Source organism: Cervus canadensis, chromosome 6, assembly GCF_019320065.1.
Source record: "Cervus canadensis isolate Bull #8, Minnesota chromosome 6, ASM1932006v1, whole genome shotgun sequence".
Taxonomy (NCBI): Eukaryota; Metazoa; Chordata; class Mammalia; order Artiodactyla; family Cervidae; genus Cervus; species Cervus canadensis.
The window spans coordinates 45954394-45975371 of NC_057391.1; the positions used below are offsets into that span (position 1 = coordinate 45954394).

General features: G+C 40.0%; 1 protein-coding gene and 1 long non-coding RNA gene across 8 annotated transcripts in view; one reads left to right on the top strand and one right to left on the bottom strand.

Moving 5' to 3' along the window:
* RORA (RAR related orphan receptor A) overlaps positions 1–20978 on the top strand; it is a 779815-nt gene that overhangs the window by 620399 nt on the left and 138438 nt on the right. The window lies entirely within an intron of this gene.
* On the bottom strand, positions 910–12615 carry LOC122443533. 4 transcript variants are annotated; one of them, XR_006270049.1, is made up of 7 exons: positions 12381–12615; positions 10909–11142; positions 8145–8221; positions 3848–3952; positions 3472–3597; positions 2167–2274; positions 961–1042 (listed from the first exon to the last, which is right to left on the bottom strand). It is a non-coding gene; the product is annotated as an uncharacterized LOC122443533 (long non-coding RNA). The 4 variants fall into 4 exon arrangements; XR_006270048.1 differs by lacking the exon at positions 2167–2274 and having other exon boundaries at positions 911–1042; XR_006270046.1 differs by lacking the exons at positions 2167–2274; positions 3472–3597 and having other exon boundaries at positions 910–1042.

The window sequence follows — 20978 nt, forward strand, 5'->3', positions numbered from 1 at the left end:
TGCTCAAACTTCTGTCCGTTGAGTCAGTGATGCCATCCAACCATCTCATCCTCTGTCGCCCCCTTCCCCTCAGTCTTTCCCAGAACAGGGTCTTTTCCAAAGAATCAGCTTTTCACATCAGGTGGCCAAAGTATTGGATCTTCAACATCAGTCCTTCCAATGCATATCCAGGGTTGATTTCCTTTAGGATTGACTGACCATCAATCCTCCATTGATGGCACCAAAGTCTGCCTCCCAGTAGCTTCTACTCATCAGTTCTAGACTTGTCCCAGGGCATGTACAGCATAGCATCTTTTCATTAGAAACCTTCAAATATTTGACAACTATCAGACTTGGGTTCAATTAGGCCTCATTTCAATTAGTCCTTCCTGTTTTCTTCCCCTACCAGAGTTTCTAGCTCCTTCCCTAGGATTAATCCAGTTTGCACAGTGTCCCCCTTACAACCCAGCCCCAGAAGTGGAATGAATAACTCCCTGAACTGAACAAGTATGCCAGGCATGCAGCCTGTGCTCACCTGGGCCGTTTCCTTTAGCAGATTTGACATGCTGTAGAATCATATTCCCTTTCAAGATCTGTGGACTATAGATATGCTAAGCAAACTGTAAATAGGATTGTTGGGGAAACGTTAATGCTACTGAAAGAAACATAGCTTTTAAATAGTAGTTTAAGAGGATCCCTTCATATACAAATACTTGACATGCAAACTATAAGTCCTTCCAAACTTTTCATTAAAGCTCATACCCAAAATGCTTTGACTGGGTAAACCTAATATGAATAACTATATGTTGGGTATGTGACAATTTCCTAACTACATTTCTTTAAAATTATTCTGTTATTCTGTCTTGCTGTTCAAGGAAACATAGACTCATTAGAAACAGAAAGACACAGAAAGACTGTCAAATCCAGTCACAAACTTTTAGGAAGATATTATTACCCCATTTTACATATTTATTCAGAATTCATTCACCACATGCTGACTGAGTATTCTGGGCATATTTGGAGGTAAAAAGTATAGTCCTCTTCTTTCATGAAGTTTACATCCCTAGTGGGGAAATCAGAGAAGCCAAATTTAAAATAATTTCATGTAGTGATAAGTGTTATGAAAAAACAAAATGAAATAGGGCTGTGATAGAGTCTTGACCAGGGAAGACAAATTTTAGAAGGGAACACATGACCTAACTGTTGAGAAGGTTTCAGCCACAACAGAATACGGAAGGAACTTCTTCCAAGCTATGGAAACAGCACATACAAAGGGCCTGAGGTACAAATAAATATGATGTGTTCTCAGGAGTTAAATTAGGCCAATAGAGCTGGAAAATATTAATAAAAGAAGAAAGTGATGGCAGATGACATCAAAGAGGAAAGAGGTAGAAAGGGCCAGATCTCATGGAGCCTCGAAGGCTGTGATGAGGTCTGGATGTTATTCTCAGTAAGAACTCATTGGAGGGTTTCAGGTAGGAGAATGGCATGATTTAACATGCAGTTTTTGAAAGTTCTCCCTGCCTGTTCTGCAATGATGGATTGTACAGGGTTTAGAAATAAAGAGCAAGTTGATAGAAAGCTGTTGACAATTGGCCTTGGTGAGAGAGACTTGTACTAGCTTGGTAGCCATGGGGTTGGGAAAAAAGGGACAAATTCTGGATATACTTTAAAGGCAGAAGCAGTAGGATTTGATAAGAGAAAAACAAGCTTTTTTTCTTTTCAGGGAAGCTTAAATTATTTGCCTCAGTTGGGATAAGGAGGCAGGCACCAACAGAAGTTAAGCGATTAGTAGTACCATCTAATTTTTAAAACAAGTTATTGGTGTATAATTGCTTCACGATGTTGTACTCATTTCTGCTGCACAACAAAGTGAATCAGCTATATGTATACCTATAACTGCTCCCTCTTAAGCGTCTCCCCCACCTTCCCCCCAGCATCGAAGCCCTCTAGGTCATCACGGAGCACTGAGCTGAGCTCCCTGTTCTATACAGCCCCTTCCTGCTAGGCATCTATATTACATATGCCTTGTACTTTAACCCTGGTAAGACCATGAGATATTATTTTACCTAATATTTTATGTATTAGGACTCTGAAGCTCAGAGAAGTTAAGTAACTCCAAATCAAACAAAAGTTTAGATTAAGCCAAGATTTAAACTCAGGACCATCTGACACCATATTTCATACCTTCATCCCCTTTTCCCACATGGCTTGCAAAGCAGTACTAGAGGAGGAACTTGAACACAGACTCCAGGGGAAGCACTCCTTCTGTACATCTTTTCTTCCAAGTTATCACTGTTTAATGAGGTTTTAAGCCAATACCATCATTTGCTTTACATCCTCCCCCATAGTGTGTCCTTATATATTTAACCAAAACCTAGATTCCTTTCTCCCCAGAACACCCAGGTCAGGGTGAGATCTTCTCTATGCATTTTAACGACCACAGACGTAAGCCGTGTGCCAGCTTCTCTTCCAGAGGAGCTGTAGCTGGAAGTTGCTTGTGCAACCTGATGACAACTCATCTATATTTAGCAGAAAAAGTGGTGGCAAGGATTTGTCCGGCTCAATTTTTTTTACACTTTCAATGTTCAGAATCTCACAGACTGCGTCCTGAAAGGCACATTGGCCCTGACAGTATCTGAGTTGAAAGAAGATACTGAGTTATCCATCTCCCTGGGTTATCCATTAGAAGCCTCATTCCAAAAAATTACTTGAACATCCTCGGTAGAGCAAACACCTTACATGCCCAACACTCCCCATGCCCCCAAAATGAAGAGCTACTGGTTCTGTGGGTGTTTTGATGGCTTTTAAGCGTGATTCTAAGACAGGAAGACAAGCATAAAATGTTTAAGGGGGAAATGGACTATTACCTAGTTGTTTATGTGTTGAAGAGATATGTACGGCACTTGATTTTTATTTCTTTTTAATGTGGCATGGAAAAGAAATACCAAGTGCAGCTTATAGTTTAAGAACAAAGATAAACTTGCTTTGGGGGGCAGGGGGCGGGTGTGTGAAAAAATTACACCAGGTATTCTGAAGTGCTTACAACAACTAAATGATTGCCACCACAGAGGCTGACTAGCACTTATGCTTAAAGTGACTAATTTTAGGCTGAAGCACAGTTTTAAGTTTTCTTGAGGGAGACAAAACCAGATATCATATATTGTCTGTGACTCTGACCCCCATCACTGTTGGTCAACCAGAGAGAATTATCTACTAATGAAAAGGCAGAACAATTAAGCGCTAAGAAAAGAGGAAAGTAGAGACCATTAAAGAAAAATGGAAAATTTTAAGACAGTAAAAGAGCACCAATTACATCACAAAAAGGGAAATTACAAGGAAAGTAAATTGTAGCGGGTCAGTGTTTACTGATAGTCTTCTACTCTTTAACATGCAAGATGTATCAATCCTTGGTTGTCAAGAGAAAAAAAAAGCTACTGCAAAAGATATACAGCTTTAGATATAGAAATTTTAAGAGGTAGTTTTTCATACCTTCTTCCAGTCCCAAACCTCATTTTGGGTTAAATCTTATTCAGAGGAAAAGCACTTGGTTTAGAAATGTCCTTTCTCATTTTCACAAAATCTGTTCTAATGAGATGAGTTTTAGTGTTGCTGTGTCTGTTAAGAAAAGAGGTAAAGAAACATAAAATATACTTTTGGTACTATTGTACTTTTTGGGACTAAGGCTTCCAGTACTGTATTTTCAGAAGTTAATTAACAGACCATTATGAAGGGGGAAAAAAATTATGTAATTTGAGGGGAAATGAAAATGTAATGAAATTAAAGAAGAAAAAAAGCCAACTATAACTCTGTCATCCTAAGATACTTACTGTTAAGCCTTAAAAACAAAAAATTACTTGGCACATACCTTATAGAAACCTAGCAGGACCATCAGGCTTTCTCTCATTTTTCATTTTGTGACAGTTTCTGGCAATTTTCTGCAGATACATGGGTTGAAATCTTTACTGGTGCCCTAGAAGCAGAGATGATCTTTCAACATTAAACGTCTTAATCTCCTCAGTGGAAATTTTCTTCTCTTGAGATGAATAAAAAAATGCGTAATTCTTCTTCTACAAATTACTATTACTATGACTGTCAAGAAACTAAGAAAGTCCTTTCTGATATTCTGTGTCATAGCAGGAACTAATACTGTATCTTTTTCACCTAAGACCCAAAACTATAAAGGCAGCGATTGTCTTTCTCCAGTAATTTGAAACAATCTTCTTTGTGCATCATCTTGGCCACCTTTTAAGTGGAAAGAGTATAATGCAAAAGATAAAAGAACCTCAAAAAAGAAGAATTAGGGGTGGAGAAACTACTGGTAAGAGAATAAGCAAAGAAATCAGTAGAAAACCCTGAAATGCAATCTTGCATTTTTAAGAATAGTCTTGAATACGTGTATAGAGAATACATATAAAAACTGTGGGGAAAACAGTAAGTGGTGCCAGGATGTGAGTTTATTAGGAAAAAAAGGAATTTTTCCTCATGCCATGTAACAAATTAAGTTCTAGGTAGATTTAAGAAATACTATTTTTGGAAAATTTATTAAATAATTAGAAGAATGTTATTTCTGCATATTTATCTAGTCTAGATGGATAAAGTTTTTATATACACTAAAGCAATGGAAGAAATATCAGGGTAAAAGGCCAATAAATTAGAATACAGAGAAATATAAAATTTCTGTACCTCAAAAATAATCATAACAAAATCAGAAGGCAAAGGCAAATTGGTAAGAAGATGTATTTTTTTTTTCAAAACTTGAGACACAAAGAAAGCTAATAACTGGTTTATAAAGTGTTATAGTAAATCAATGAGAAAATGGACAAAGATCATGAACTGATCATTCACAGATGAGAAAATACAAATAGCTAATTATATACTAAACAATTCTCAGCCTCACCAGCGAATACAAAGTTAAGTAACAGGGACATGACAAAATAGCAAAGATTTTTAAATGACATTAATCAATCCAGTCAGAGCTTTAGGAAGACATTAATGTATGGTATTAATGTAAATTGTTATAACCTTCCTGGTAATATGTACTAGAGACCAGAAAAATGATATTCTTTGATCCCATCTTGCTGCTTCTAGTAGATTGTCCTAAGGAGATCATTTGAAGTGCTAAGATTTGTACACACACACAAAATATTTATTTAAGTATACCCGAGATGTCTAATATTAGGAAAATTATCAATAAATTTTGATATACTCATATGATAGAAAATGATATTGCCATTAGAATAATATTTAAAGAATGAACAATAGCATGAGAAAAACATTTTTGATTGATTGAACAAAAACATGGTATGTGAAATTCTGTGTAAGGAATGCTCAGCTATGTGAAGAAAAAAAAAGAGCCTAGGAAAAAATACTGGAACCATTCCTAAATGTGGCTGCATGTGACTAATAAGATTTAGTCATGTTTGTGCATGCTTTTTGAAACTTCTGTATACATTCCAAACTTTCTACCATGTATATGTCTTAATTTTAGGAAGGAGAAATTGAACCTGAATGGGCTTCAGAGTATGCTACCCAAAACTTGCTTAAAGCAAAAGGCTTATTTTGAACTGAAAACCACTGAGAAAAAGCAAGCACAAGACAAGCCCTGTGACCTCCCCATTACTACCAGGAAGAACAGGCTGATTCTTAACCACCAGAGACAACTCTAGACTCTTAACCAGCCTAGAAACTGCACCAGAGGAATCTACATAACAAACTTTGCTAAAACAATCTTTATTTTCCATTGGTTCCCCCTTGTATTGACCTTCCTACTGTTTACCACCCTTGGAAATCTAAAACCCTTCTCCTTGGCATTGCCACTTCTCTATAAATTTATTGTTCTTTCCTAAGATGCATAGAATGTTTAGAATGCTTTTCAGATGGCAATAATGGTAAAGAACCCACCTGCCAATGCAGGGGACGGAAGTGACAAGGGTTTGATCCCTGGATTGGGAAGATCCCCTGGAGTAGGAAATGGCAACCTACTCTAGTATTCTTGCCTGGGGAACCCACAGAGGAGCATGGTGGGTTTATAGTCCATGGGGTCACACAGAGTCAGACACAACTGAAGCAGCCGAGCGCACACACACACAAGATGCCACAGAACCTCGACTTGGAACCATTCCTTTGAGTTTCTCATCACTGAGTATCCTATGTGTAGAGTTCAGAAACTTGTTTTCCTCTCATTCATCTTTTATCATTCTTTTTTTTACCCCATCTTTTATCATTCTAATTTGCAGAACCCCAAACAGGAACGAAGGTGGGTAGAGGAAAAATAATTATTTTCTTCCTCTATAAATTATTATAATAATTTTAAAAAGAATCAATGGTAGGCATCTTTCTTCAGCAATCTTAGGTTGTGTTCTGCTTGAGAGTAGAGACCACTGGATACTTCAGATCCGTTAAGGTACTTTAGCTATCGTGAGTCAGTTTCCTCCAAAGGGCAGATTGCTAGGTGATTTGTAAGGTGGCTACTTTCCCTTCTTCTCCTCCCTCAAGGTTTAGTTTCCTCTTCTCTTTCACCCACACTTGATCTAAATAAAAGCCAGGGAATATGAGCAGGACACCACCCCCCCACACACACCTTTCCAAGAGTTGCAAGATGGGGTAGTTTCCATCTGTCCTTTCCAGTCTGAGAAGAGAGACTTGAAAGGAATAAAACACAGATTTCCTGCACAGTGAAAAGGAGTGGTCTCTGTAAGGACCTGGGTGAACTTCTCTGCCCACCTGGTAGACCATTTCTAAATATGCATAAACATGCTTCACCGGGGAGTTCATTTGAGAAACAGGCAGAGGGAACGTTTAACCTAAAAAATTTTATTTTGGTGTTTTAAAATGGTGACTCTTAAAGTGATAAACCCTGTGATCACTATCGCTATTAACAGCATTACAATCACAGCAAGAGCCGGATCTGAAAATGAAGGAACTGAAAAGGCACTCAGTCATACCAGAGTTGACTTGGGCAGAGGAAGGGAGATAAACAGGCTCAGTATTTTTCTCCAGACAAGTTCAAAGTGAGTTGGTTTTTTTTTTTTAGTTGAAATTAAAAGCAAAATGCAGATTGTACTTTGTCCATCTTGTTTACTCTAATAATTTTAAGCATGTTTCTTTCTGAGGAAATGGAGGGCCAAGTCTCTGATTCATTTCTATGAGACCACACAGCATCCCTGAATGAAAGTATCGCTGTCCAAGAAGCCTTAGATGTTTTTGGAAAGCTTTTTAGCTGGTTCTTTTCCCTTTAAATCTTGTTGTTGTATTCTAATTGCAGAAAGCATATTTTAAATGGATAGGGGCAAATGTAATTACAAATCTAAGTACACAGATTTGGGGTGTCTGGCCAGGAAAAAAAATGTCAGTGATTACAACTTCCTCCAGTTTGATTATATTATTCATTGTGGCTGTGTTTTCTTTATATCTAGAACCCAGGAATTAGGAAAATCTAGCTTCTTCATCTAATTTTCTTTGGATTCAGAGCTCTCTTTTTTCCCCTCTTGCCAACAACAACAACCACCAAAAACATCTTATTTGAGTCAGGACTAAAAGACATGATTCACCACCTTCCACTGCAGGGAATGCAGGTTCGATCCTGGTCGGGGAGCTAAGATCCCACGTGGCGCAGGGCAACTAAGCCCACATGCCACAACTAGAGAAGCAATACAGTGAAGACTCAACACAGCCAAAACACACACACACACACACACACACACACACACGCACACACACAGAGTTCATTTGTTAAAAAAATATGATATTAAAAAAAAAAACACAATTCAGCCATATGCCACCATCACCCTAAGATTTCATATTCACTCCCCTGAAAATAAATAAAAATAGCACATTATCCTCACACTTGGTGGTTAGGAAGAGAAATACATGGGAAGGGTGTAAAGTAACAGCTCTCCTTACATTGCAACGTGAGGGCCACGGTTATTTGAACCCCTCCACCTGCCCTGAGGCAGCCCCCTTGTGCAGAGTCCCGGCCGAAGCAGCTTGGCCCAGGTGACAGAAAACATTCAAAAGAAGTAGAGAGCCGAGCCGGCCACACTCCATGGGTGTCATTAGCTCACTTGTTGTGTAGGAGGGAACGATGTCTGAAGGGCTGTGCGCTTGCTAACCAAAATGATCATCGCTTAGAAACAGCAAGAAGTTAGATGTTTATCAAGTACCTGGAACCAGAGCTGCCTTTCTGTGAAACATCAGTGTGAAATCCAAGCCAAAATCTCGCACTTCTATTTGGCTGAGCCTGAAAGAAGTCATCATGTCAGAATTAGTAAGGCAAATAACAAAGAGAGGGGAATGAAAACAAGCTGATGTGGAAAAGGCCTGGGAGGAAAATGCCTGCGCTACAGTAATTGCAGAAGAGCTGAGATTGAGAGGCTAAAAAAAAAAAAAAAAAAAGTTGGGTGCATTTCTCTCAGAAAGACAAATGTCTCAAATAAGGAAGGGGTATTGAGTTTCTCAGGTAGGCCAGGAAGAAGACGGTGGTTAACAGGGTAAGCTTAAGTGTAGGCTTCCCTGATAGCTCCGTTGGTAAAGGATCCTCTGCAATGCAGGAGACCCTGGTTCAATTCCTGGATCAGGAAGATCCTCTGGAGAACGGGTAGGCTACCCACTCCAGTATTCTGGCCTAGAGAATTCGTGGACTGTATAGTCCATGGGGTTGCAAAGAATCGGACACGACTGAGCGACTTTCACTTTCAATTATGAGGTGATGCTTAAAATTCAGATTGAAATTAGTTTCGATAGAAGTGCATGTGTTTTTTATCTTTGGTTTTTACTTAATATGAAAGTAATAAACTATTTTACTTATGAAAGTGCTGTCATCACAGGAAAATATAATGCATAAAAGGCCCTCAATCCCACTGCCCTACAGCAGAAATTATCATTTGTTAAAATGAGGGGTAAAAATATTTTTCATGTGATTTGTAGTATATGTTTTAAAATAAAGCTATGGATAGTTATAAAGTGAGAAATATTTTTATGATAATATCAATTTTATCAAGTGGATATGTAGAATCAAAAGACACCAAATAACCCTATAACTAGGAAAATAAAAGTGTATCAAAATATTTTAAAAGTTGGGGGTATTCTTCATGTTTTTAAACATATGCTAATGTATATTTCAGTGTGTGTGTGTTGTGAGTTCAGTGCCTACTACTTTGACTCCAAGAGACCCTAAAAAGTTTCCAAATTTCTAGCCATGGGGAGAAGGAAAGAATATCTGAAGATCATTGGTAAATAATACTTTGGATCTCTCTGTGGCTTATGAAACTGAATTTCAGTCCTATTTAAAGAAAAGTTCCTGTGGCAAGAAGTCTTCATATGTGTTTCTCAGGCAGAAGAAGGACAGAAAAAAATTACCCACAAGACTTGGATTGGGCAATTAATGGTTTCTACTAATTACTCAGCAATTTCAGGCAATTCTCCATGTTCATACCGTCCCTTTCCTTTGTGTAAAATGGGAAGGGTGATGGAAACTCTGAACTTGGGGACTCCGTCTCCCAGCACTGCTACCAACTACACCTGCCTTTGGGCCAACTCTTCTCAGTCAGGGTCACCACTCTGCTAGCTCACGGGAGCCAGGAGGCTTCATTACCTGTGGTTTCAAAGACCTCTGAACTCTCTTAGGAAGGGAAGCTGTTGAAGTTCAGTGTCATATTATCCATTTCCTGAAGCATTCATTTTAGAGAGAAAGAGAATGGAAGAGCACATACAGTGTGCTATGCTCCAAAGGAAATTTAGAAAAGGATTTTCTATACCTTTTAATTTGAGAAAATGCTTCCTGGTTTGAGAAAAGTTACAACAGACTCCTGTACAAATAAGATGCTTCTCAGAAATTAAATCTTAAATTAGCTATTAATTTAAGGTCGTCGAAATCCAAACTGACTGTGTTCACCTTTTCTTTCCTTTACTAAAAGTTGTTCTGTGATTACCCCCATTAGCCCAAACCTGTATGATGTGCAGCATCCCTGCAGGTTTTATGCTCCTATGGCATACCTGGTACCACACTGCAACAAAGTTTCCACAAAACTAAGGATGGGTTCATTGGAAGCCTGCCAAATTTATTTAAGAACTTTTATTCTTCTAAGAGTGCATCTTTCCTACTTTGGAAATATCCAAATGTTATTTTCTTTTATGAATTAATGGTCATTGAAGATGGCAGTTGTGGTATTTTTAACATTCTTATTTGATCAAAGTTAAACTTGGCAACCATATATTGATCTTCTCACAATTTCACAATTTCCTTTTCTTTTTACATTTTACTGCTCTGCAAAATCCAAACTCTGGAAAACATCAGTCTGTGACTAATTCTGTCTATATGGTAATGGGGAGAATGCAGATAATCACCATTTTCAATCCGAAGTATCAAATTCCTCCCCTACTAAAACATGAGCCTCAGCTGATGGTAAGTAGGACACCCAATGTGCTTGAATTGTGTATTTCTCTCCACCCTCTAATGGGGTTCCTAAAATTAAGCCACTGAAAGGCCAAAAAAGGAGGAAGCAGGGGCAAAAATTATCTGAATAATCAATAAACTGGCTAAGCAATGGACCCAGTGTTGATGAATAAAAGTCTGTCCTATGCAGTGTTTGGAACATACTTACATTAAAAATTTATTCAAATTTATTTTGATTCAAGTCTAACTGAACATTCTGTATTTTGTCTGGCAACCCCACACCCAATGCTATCTGACCCTTTAGAAAATACATAGGAAGTGAAATCTGACTTTAAGTAGCCCATACCTATAAATGACAATGAAATACATCTAAGTGGCTACTAATGACATAATCTTATGGTTGTCTTTATGTTGTCTAGTTTTCCTATCTAAATGTGAAATATTTAGATGACTGGGTTTTTTATAAAACACAACAACCTTCAGTTTAATGCAGAGGAGCGTAAAACACCTTAACTTGCCGCCAATTGGCTTACCTTGCGAATGAGCTGACAACCGATGTTTACAGGCAGGTCCTGCCAAGTCACCTCAGCTACCCACCTCCAAGCTGACAGTTCAGGTGCTGCAGAGCAATTCCCTTCAACCCACGTAATGTTTCAGGATCTGAAAGTTTGTATGTGGCAAGAGAAGCAGAAAGCCAGGATCCTGCGAGGTGCTCTTCCATTCAGCACACAGCCGACATGCTTGTTCTTTGTTTCCTGTCTTGCCCTCTGATGTTAACGCTGATACAAAGTTAGAAACACTACCTTTGGAAATAATGTCATTTGCAGCAACATGGATAACCTAGAGATTATCACACTAAGTGTACTAAGTCAGACAGAGAAAGACAAATAACGTAAGATATCACTTATATGGGGAATCTTTAAAAAAAAAAAGGATACCAGTAAACTAATATGCAAAACAAAAATAGATCCATAGACATAAAAAACACCCTTATAGTTAGCAAAGGGGAAAGGGGAGAGAAGGATAAGTTAGGAATTTGGGGTTAACATATACATATTACAGTATATAAAATACATAACCAACAAAGACCTACTATATAGCATACAGAATTTTACTCAGTATTTTGTAACAACCTGTAAGGGAAAAGAATCTGAAAAACATATATATATATATATATATATGAAAAAGAAATAAATATACTTATATATTTATACATATATATCTGAATCACATATATATCTGATATATATATATATATATATATATGAATTACTGAGCTGTATGCCTGCAATTAACACAACATTGTAAATCAACTACAGTTAAACAATAAATTTAAAAGAATTAAACTCTACCTTTTTTCATCAGACTACCTGGCAAATGTGGAGTTCCCCACCTTACCTTGAAACAAAAGTAAAAATAAAACTGTCCAGTAGTGCTAGTAACCTGCCTGGTAATATCTGCAGGGAAATTTACTTTCCATCTGCAAAGTTGATGCCTATTTTCTGTTAGGGAAATGACTTGATACAAGCTGGAGATTGGCAGGAAAGCAAGAGTCCCATTTAAACGAATGTGAATGTGAAGAGTGCTTTGTTTTGTTTTTTTCCCCTGGCCACCTCAAGGCTGCTCTAAAAGTAACGTATGGGGGGCGGCAGGGGCCGAGGGGGGACTATATAGTGAACAGTGTTTGCTATATTTGAATATATTCAAACGAATGGAAAGTGAAACCCAAAATGTAGAATCAGAGGCAGTTTTCTGGTCAGTCTCCAGGTGGGTTGCTGAGGACTGGGATAGGAAAGGTGAATTAAATGGTCCCATCCTGGGACCCAAAGCCATCTACCAGGTGAGTCTGGGCAGGTCATGTTGTCCTCTGGACATTAGTTTCTTTCCTTCTCAAATGAAGGCGTTGCAGCAGTTAACACTTGCATTCCTTTCTACCCCTGATCTAAGGTGGTACAGAGGAGAGGAGAAATTCCTACAAGTCAGTGAACAGGACTCATCTGCTTACCTTCTGGGGGTTCGAAGGCTGTCGATTTAAAATGGCAAAGACATGTTGCTTGATCTCGTGTTCTGACCTTCAGATGTAGAAGTGCAGCCACCCTTCATGCCTTCCTCTGCCCACTCCTACCTTTTCGGAGGAAGATTGGTTGTGTTCTTGGTCCTCCCAGGGACCCCACGAGCTCTGTCACCAACAGTCCCTCTGGACTTCCAAACACACAGATCATCATTATCTTTCTTTTTCAGGGCTGTTACTTGGGTTGGATGAGAAATAGGCAGAGTTCAACCATTGTAATTATTTATATAGGTATACAGAGATGACACATACTGCTTTAGTTTCTAAATCATACTGTGGACTCAGAGTCTCTTTGCCATATACTTTCTAGTCCCTTTCCCACTGGGCTTGTTCCAGTCAGAATCTATGAAACACTGCCCTTTGATCAGCATTTGAAAATTGAACTCATATGGGAATGTGTATACTTTTCAAGGTAATCAGCATATATTCCAATTCTGTCCTTTGTAACCATGTAGACAACATGGTGGAAATCATCCAAGATTTCAGTGAAATCCTTTCCATCCTGAGTCCAGATACTCACTGATTTCCTCATGCTTCCACAGATGGCTGTCCTTTACTAATACTAAATCCTAAAGCAAAAATCACAAGTCTTCATCTTCCATATTATATTTCTCACTAGGGAGCATTGATGTGAGTCCCCTGTTTTTCCCTTTGGGCTCCTTGGATTTATACCAACACCAGAGCAGTTAAACCAGGCACTCCATTCGCCTTCCAGGAACTTCTGTGTTATTCTCATTGGTGGGGTGCATTCTCAACTTGGACATACATTCCCATAGCCCCCAGCCCCCCCTTGACCCCACTTTTTCCTGACCCTCCACTTTTTCACTGTGAAATCTTGTTGGCCTTCCCAAGATGGAAAATCACTGGATGGCCTCTACCTCTTTGCAGCCCACACCTATTACACTGCTGGCATTTGCCCAAATTATGCCACCCCTTCAGGATCACCTGACACCACTGTGATCAGTCTCATGAGCTGGCAGCATCCCACTGCCTACCCAGGTATTGCTCCATCCCAGTGCCTCTCAGGGCTCATGGATTTTCTCACTGTCTCATGTCTTGACTGACTCATCCAACATCAACCCTTTATCGATTCAGCATGATAACTTGAGTGCTTCTCTCTGTGGGTCATGTGCTCTGCCAGAGAGAATTAAAAAATGCAGTCCTTGTCCTCAAGGAGCTTAGAGTCCAGCGAGAGAGACAGACAGTAAAGAAATAATCATTATACATTATACAAAAGCTGTGAAGGAAACAATTGCTGAGAGAGATTGGTGAAGCCTATTTTTAAATTGTTATTTACTTGTTTGTTTTTGGCTGCACTGGGACTTCGTTGTTTTGCGCCGGCTTTCTCTGGTTGCGGTGAGCAGAGGCTGCTCTTCATTGTGGTGGCTTCTCTTGTTGAGGAAGGAGCTCGGGCCCTAGGTGCTCGGGCTTCCGTAGTTGCAGCACACAGACTTGGAGCATATCTTTGATCATGTGGTCTGCAGTGAGAAGCCAGCGTGAGAGGAGAGGGGTTGGCAATGTCTTCCAGACCTTGGGCCCAGCAGGTAAGCTGACCATAAGGCAGGGGGGAGCTATGGCGTGTTTGAGAACTGAAAAGGGCCTCTCTAAATCCTCCCTGCTTTTCCAGTCCCTTCTTTCAGAGGCGTTGCTGGCTTCACCCACTCAGGCTGATTAATCCATCTGCTGAGCTACCACAGGTAATTCTCTGTGGCTCTCCTTCTTGAACACATGCTATCTTTTGTAACTGAACTGTGTGGAAGATCTTTACAAGACTTGGGTTCCATACTTCATCTCTCCAAGAGCATTGATCAAGATTCCATTTATAGGTACCGTGCTAAAGAAACAGCTGAATTTTAGTCAGTTCATTCACCATGAAATCAAAAGCCTGGTCTGTGGTAGGTGATATATTCTAGATATTTTGCTTAGAAATAAAGAAACCCCAGTCTAACCATGAGGAAAACATTGCTACTGCTACTACTAAGTCACTTCAGTCGTGTCCGACTCTGTGCGACCCCATCCCTGAGATTCTCCAGGCAAGAACACTGGAGTGGGTTGCCATTTCCTTCTCCAATACATAAAAGTGAAAAGTGAAAGTGAAGTCGCTCAGTCTTGTCTGACTCTTCGCGAGCCCATGGCCTGCAGCCTACCAAGCTCCTCCATCCATGGGGTTTTCCAGGCAAGAGTACTGGAGTGAGGTGCCATTGCCTTCTCCGAGGAAAACATTACAGAACCCCAAATTGAACAACATTCTATAACACACATGACCAATATGCCTCAAAATGGTCAAAGTCAGGGCTTCCCTGGGGGCTCGGTGGTAAAGAATCCACCTGTCAATGCAGGAGACAGGTTTGGCCCCTGGGCCGGGAAGATCCCACAGCCTCAGGGTAACTAAGCCCTTGCGCCACAAGTGCTGAACTTGTGCTTGAGAGCTGGGGAGCCACAACTACAGAGCCAATATGCTGCAGGTACTGAAACCCAAATGTTCTAGAGCCTGTGCTCTGCAAGAAAAGAAGCAACCACAATGAGAAGCTGGTGTACCTCAACGAGAGAGTAGCTCCCGCTCACCGCAACTAGAAAAAAGGCCACGAGGCAGTGAAGACCCAGCACAACCAAATAAATAATTTTTTTTAATTGTCAAGGTCATCAAAAACAAGAAAAGTTCAAGAAACTGTCACAGACCAGAAGAGGCTAAGGAGACGACTAAATGTGATGTGGTGCTTGGATGGCATCTAGAATAGGAAAGATCATTAGGGGAGAAACTAGTAAAATCTGAATAAACTATGAAAATCAGTTATTAGCAACAACCCAGGAACTTCCCTGGTGCTCCACTGGCTAAGACTCTGTGTTCCCAATGCTGGGGTCTCAAGTTCCATCCCTGGTCAGGAAACTAGATCCCACATGCCACAACTAAGAGTTTGCATGCTACAACTAAATATCCTGCATGCCTCAATGAAGATCAAAGATCCTGAATGCTGCAACTAAGACCGAGCACAGCCAAATAAATAAATATAAATAAGTAAAAAACATTTAAAAAAAATAGTAACAACCTATTGTTGATTCCTTAGTTATAGTAAATATACCATCATAAAGCCAGATGTTAACGATAGGGGAAACCAGGCAAGGGGTATAAAACAACTCTCTGTATTATCTTTGTGTCTTTTTTATAAATCTAAGATTCTTCTAAAATAGTTTATTTAAATTCAAAATAAATAATCAAGACATGGAACCTGTCTTCTGTGAGTTTACACTAGAGTCAAGAAAACACACTTTTAAATAAACACTTGCAATATAGCACAATAAGAGTAATAATAAAATTATGTACCGAATACAGAAGTAGCCCAAATGCAGCCATGATTGTCACTAAGAATTTAAGGACTGATTCACTGGGGAGGGAAATGCCTGGAGCTGGGTTTTGAAGGATTTTTGGAGTTTGAAGAATGTAGAAGACAGCCTGGAAAGGTCAGCATGGAATCCTTTCAAGCAGTTTGGCATCAACAGAAGAGAAATAAGGGAGAAAAGCGAAGAGCACCACTTGGGTATTTGCTGATCAGTTTTGGTAGAACCGTTGGTAACCTCATTATTGGTGGCTCAGGCTTGATCATTATTGTCCAGCAGAATTCCCTCCCATTGCTCTCCACCCAACCGTGCTGGCCATCTGCTTGGTCATCTTGGACTTTGAAGTTCACGGGACCAAGTTTCGGGAGGTGGATGGAAAACCAGGAAAAGACAAGAGTGCAGAGAAGCACAGGAGCTGTAACGTAAGGACTGAGACAAGAGCTCAGTGGTCAGGCATGGTTATTATCTCCTAACTGGCCAGGCCAGAATGTCTGCCACCCCCATGACTGCAGGTCCAGGAGACAGAGGGTGAGTCCACGGAGAGCAAGGGCTTTGCGCTTTGTTGGTGCTGCACCCCCAGTGTCCCTGTGGCTGGTTAGAGGTCAGTTCTCAGAAAAACATTTGCTGAGTGAAAGAAAAGGCTGATCCCCAAGCCCTCAGCCACAGGGAAATGAAGCAGAATGGGAGCCTGGCCTGGGATAGCCCACCCTCAAGTCTGGAAGTGGCTGACCTCCAGTGGGGATGGCTTCTCAAGTCGTCTCTCATGAGACCAGAACAGGTGGTCCAAGAAGAGGAGGCAGTTAGGAGGCAGCTGAAGCACAGAGGAGAACTGTGGGTGGAGAAGGGTGTCAAAGGACCATGCTCAAAGGACTTAAGAAACAAGATGAGTGAGTGAGCCCAGTAGCTAGTGAATAAACCAACTGGTGTCAGAGAAGAGAAGCAAACAGACAGGCAGGAGCCACGGCCCTGAGAGATGCTGTGCTGCCCAGGGCAGTGAGACTGGGGCAGCGGCAGATTTTCCATTTGCAAGGGCCCCATGGCTCCATGGTACCAAGGACCTGTACAATGACCTGTAAAGTGGAGGTAGTTACACCGACAGCATCATGGTTTGTGGTGGGATTGAAGCAACGTTATCTGCACAAAGCTCCTAGCACAATGCTTGGCACCTAAGTGTTCCATATTTATTTTTGAGATCATTATTATTTTATTGTTCTTCTTAGATTCTCAGGAGAACAGAAATCTTATTACTCCACCTACAGCCTTGAGATGAGCATCCCCTAGCCTAGTGTGTCTTTGTTCCAAGGCTGACCCACCTGTATTGAGCTGTGGGTAACCAGGGAAGTCAGGTGTTGAGAGAGCTCTGAAAATACATCTTACCCGGCCCCACCCCCAGAAAATGGTACTTTGTCATTTAATCAGTGGTTTCACACACATTAACACTGTTTATTTAATTGTTTTTAAAGGGTACATGATACAATATTTGAAAGCATGTAAAGCAGAGGTGTGTTCATGCTTGGTCACTTCGGTTGTGTCTGAATCTTTTCGACCCTTTGGAACATAGCCCACCAGGCTCCTCTGTGCGTGAGATTGCAAAAATAGGGGAGTGGGTGGCCATTTCTTAATCTAGGGGAACTTCCTGACCCAGGGATCGAACCCATGTCCCTTACATCTCTTGCATTGGCAGGTGGGTTCTTTACCACTAGCACCACCTGGGAAGCCCTTCAAGCAGAGGTAAGCCCTATCTTTTAGCCAGCTATCAGTTTCTTATGCAATCTGTTAGAAATAATCCATTCTATGAATATATGAGCATGATGAATCCAAACATATGTATTCAAATATATTTATACACACACAAACATACACTGTTCTACATACTGGTTCTTCTCAATTAACACTATATATATATATATGTTTTTTTTTTAATTGTCTGTACTGGGTTTTAGTTGTAGCATGCAAGTTCTTAGTTTCAGCACACAGGATCTAGTTCCCTGACCAGAGATCAAACCTGTGCCCCCTGCATTGGGAGCACAGTGTCTTAACTATTGGACCACCAGGTCAATGAACACTACATCTTTAGAGCTAATTCTGTAGAGTCCATACAGAACTGCATTATTCTTTTTAACGACTGGGTAATACTCCATTTATGGATATACCAAAAGTTACCTAATCCTTTACTAATCAACTTTTAAGTTGTTTCAGACTTGACTGATACAAACAGCACTGCTGCAAATAGCTTCAAGAATATGCCATTTTGTATATATGCAAATAGATGTACTTGATAAATCCCTGGATGTGGAGTTGTTAAGATAATGGGAAAGATGCATGTGTAATGTCAGTGAATACTGCCAAGGGGTCCTCCATAGAGATTTTACCAGTTTACATGCCCACCATGAATGTATGTGACTGCCTATTGCCCTACACCCTCACCAACCAGAATGCATATGGTTTTTTGTTGTTGTTGTTATTTTTTTTAAAGGATCTGGTTTTGTAGCAAATATAAACATATGAGCAAAAGCCTTTTGCCCAGCTTTTTTTTTCCTGAAGGCCAGTCTGTCCCTCTGAATGTCTCTCTCCCCTCTGCTCCTGTACAGATATGTACATGACACAAAGCCTTGCCCTCTCCCTTGTTTGACTTTAAAAACTTTGATTCTTGCTTTTTCATATTGTAATAGGTTTTCATCTTTGGTGGTTTCCATTTGCAAAAAAAAAAAAGAAAGGTAATTCTTGGGTGAGTATTTTCACTGAGTACCACAGTCCTCAATGCAGAGGGTCTCTTAATCTTTGCAGAAACAATTACTGCTGCCAGTATGTCAGGACCCATTTCTTCATTAATTTTTCCAAAGACCTGTTAATACTGAGGGGATGGATACTGGGGCCAGTAATGCCCAGTAATTCACAGTATTTACAGAGTTTCTTTGTCTGAGATCTCAAAGTACCTGACAACAGTAAATCATCATTCCCTTGGCTCTCTCAAAAGCATCTTTGAACCTAGACGGATAATGCAGAGAAATGAAAACCCTGCTTTCTAGCCATATTGTTTGAAAGGTGACCCAGAAGAGAATGCAAATGGATCAGCATAGTTTCTACCATAGCAGCAAATAACTTTGGTTGCTCTAATTTTTCTTTTCTTTTTTTTTTTTACCTTTTTCTAGATGCTTTCCCAGTGAATTGTCTGTGTATAAGCAACAAATAGAAAAGTGTCTCTTCCATGCATGTGGTAAATGAGTTAAATGATATCCAGGAGTGAGTTCCTGGATGCAAGCAGACATGTGGCCTGAAGGCCACTCACATTCTCACAGGTCTGAGTCTCTGCTCATCTTTTCTATCTGAGAAAATGTAAATACAACAGAACACAACTTCCATGGCCCAGGAAAAGAAAGGAAGAAGGGAGACAGGGCAGAGGGTGGAAAAAAAAGGGAGGCACACAAGCAGAGGAGAAGGTCTAATTCGGATCCGATGTTTTCATACCATGTTGGACTGTCAGAAAGCCCAGTGCTGCTTCATGCATATCTGATCCCACCGGAAAGTAACTATCTTCATAGATATTTGCCTCACTCCACCCTAGTCCTCCCTACATTTTCCCTACCCCATAGTCTCCACAATCTCCATATTCTACACATATTACGCACAGAATATCAACCACAGAGCAAGTATCTTAGTGAGAAAATGTTAGCAAGTAGCATCTCATATTTCAGATACAGAAACCAAGGCACAGAGAAGCTGTAATTTATTTAGTGACAGAGATTCAGTGTTAGACACACATATACCAAACTACATCTACCAGATCAGGAATTATCCATGCATAGGGTTGATTTTTAAAAATTATATACAAAAAACACTGAAGAATGAAATGAAAGTAAACATTACTGCAGTTCCACTGCCCCAACCAAGCATACTGCTTTCATCCCCTCTCCATGTCCTCTGAAGTTCTGAGTCTACATGCACATAAACTAGTAACTAGAACCTTGAAAGTATAAAATTGTGGGCAAGAGCCCAGGCACTGGAGCCTGGCCACTTGTGCTTATATATCCAATTCCACTGTTTGAGTAGCTGGGCCTTAGCTCAGTACCCACCTCATGGAGCTATTGTGGAGAACCAATGAAATATCCATATTAAGTAGTTAGCAAAGTGCCTAGAATATAGTCTGCTTCTGGTATAAGTCAGCTGCTGATGCTGCTGGCATTTATATTATTATAAAATTTTGCTTTCTGCTTTTTAAAATATATTGAAAGCAAGTATAGAAAAAATTGTTTGATAGATCACAAACCCTTACTAATCTGATTGCCCACTCCTGGTGGCACTACTTCCTTGAGGTTCCTGGGGGTGGGGGGGTTCCACTGCAGAGGAACAGGCAGCATCTTTTAGGCCCTTTCCTTCAAGACCCTCTGCAGACCACACCTGCTATGGGCTTCACCGCTGTCCTGACCCTCTCACCCTTCAAGTCTCAAAGGTTTTAAGAAAAAAGAATAGAGTGGGAATATTGCACATCAACTATACATCAATTTTTAAAAAAGAACAGGGTGGGGGAGTGAAGAGGTAACCACAGAAGATGCTGCACTCCTCAGAGTTCCCAAAGCCTAGGTGGCTCGCTGCATTCATCTGGCCTAGGTGTTCTGATTATTGCCTTTCAGAATGGTGGTAATGAAAGACATTATCATTCTGGTAGTTTTCAAACAAATTGAGTATGTTTTGTACTTTACATTTTTTTTTTAGCTTTTTGTATTGCTGTAATTTCAAATTTATAGAAATTTGCAAGTATAGAACAAGTACTCTTTATCCAGGTTTATCAGTTGTTAATATTTTGTCCTATTTGCTTTATCAGTCTCATTCTCGGTCTCTCTCTCTCTGCCCCTCACCATACACAAATGTGTGGATATGTGTATATATACATATATATTATGCATATATATGTGTGTATATATTACATACATGTATATATATAGAGAGAGAGAGAGATGGGGAGGAAGAAGACATTTCCCTTTACTCTTTCTCAGTGTGGATTTCCTAGGAATATGGTCTCTCTCTTCTGTGACCACAGTACAATGATCATAATCAGAGAATGTAATGTTGATACAAGACTTTCCTCCAACCTCCAATCCAGTTTTTGTATTTTTAAAGCTTCCCTTGAAAAAGCAGGTATGGGACAAAGATGATAAATGTATATCACAGCCTAATTAGGCCACTTGTTCACCTGGT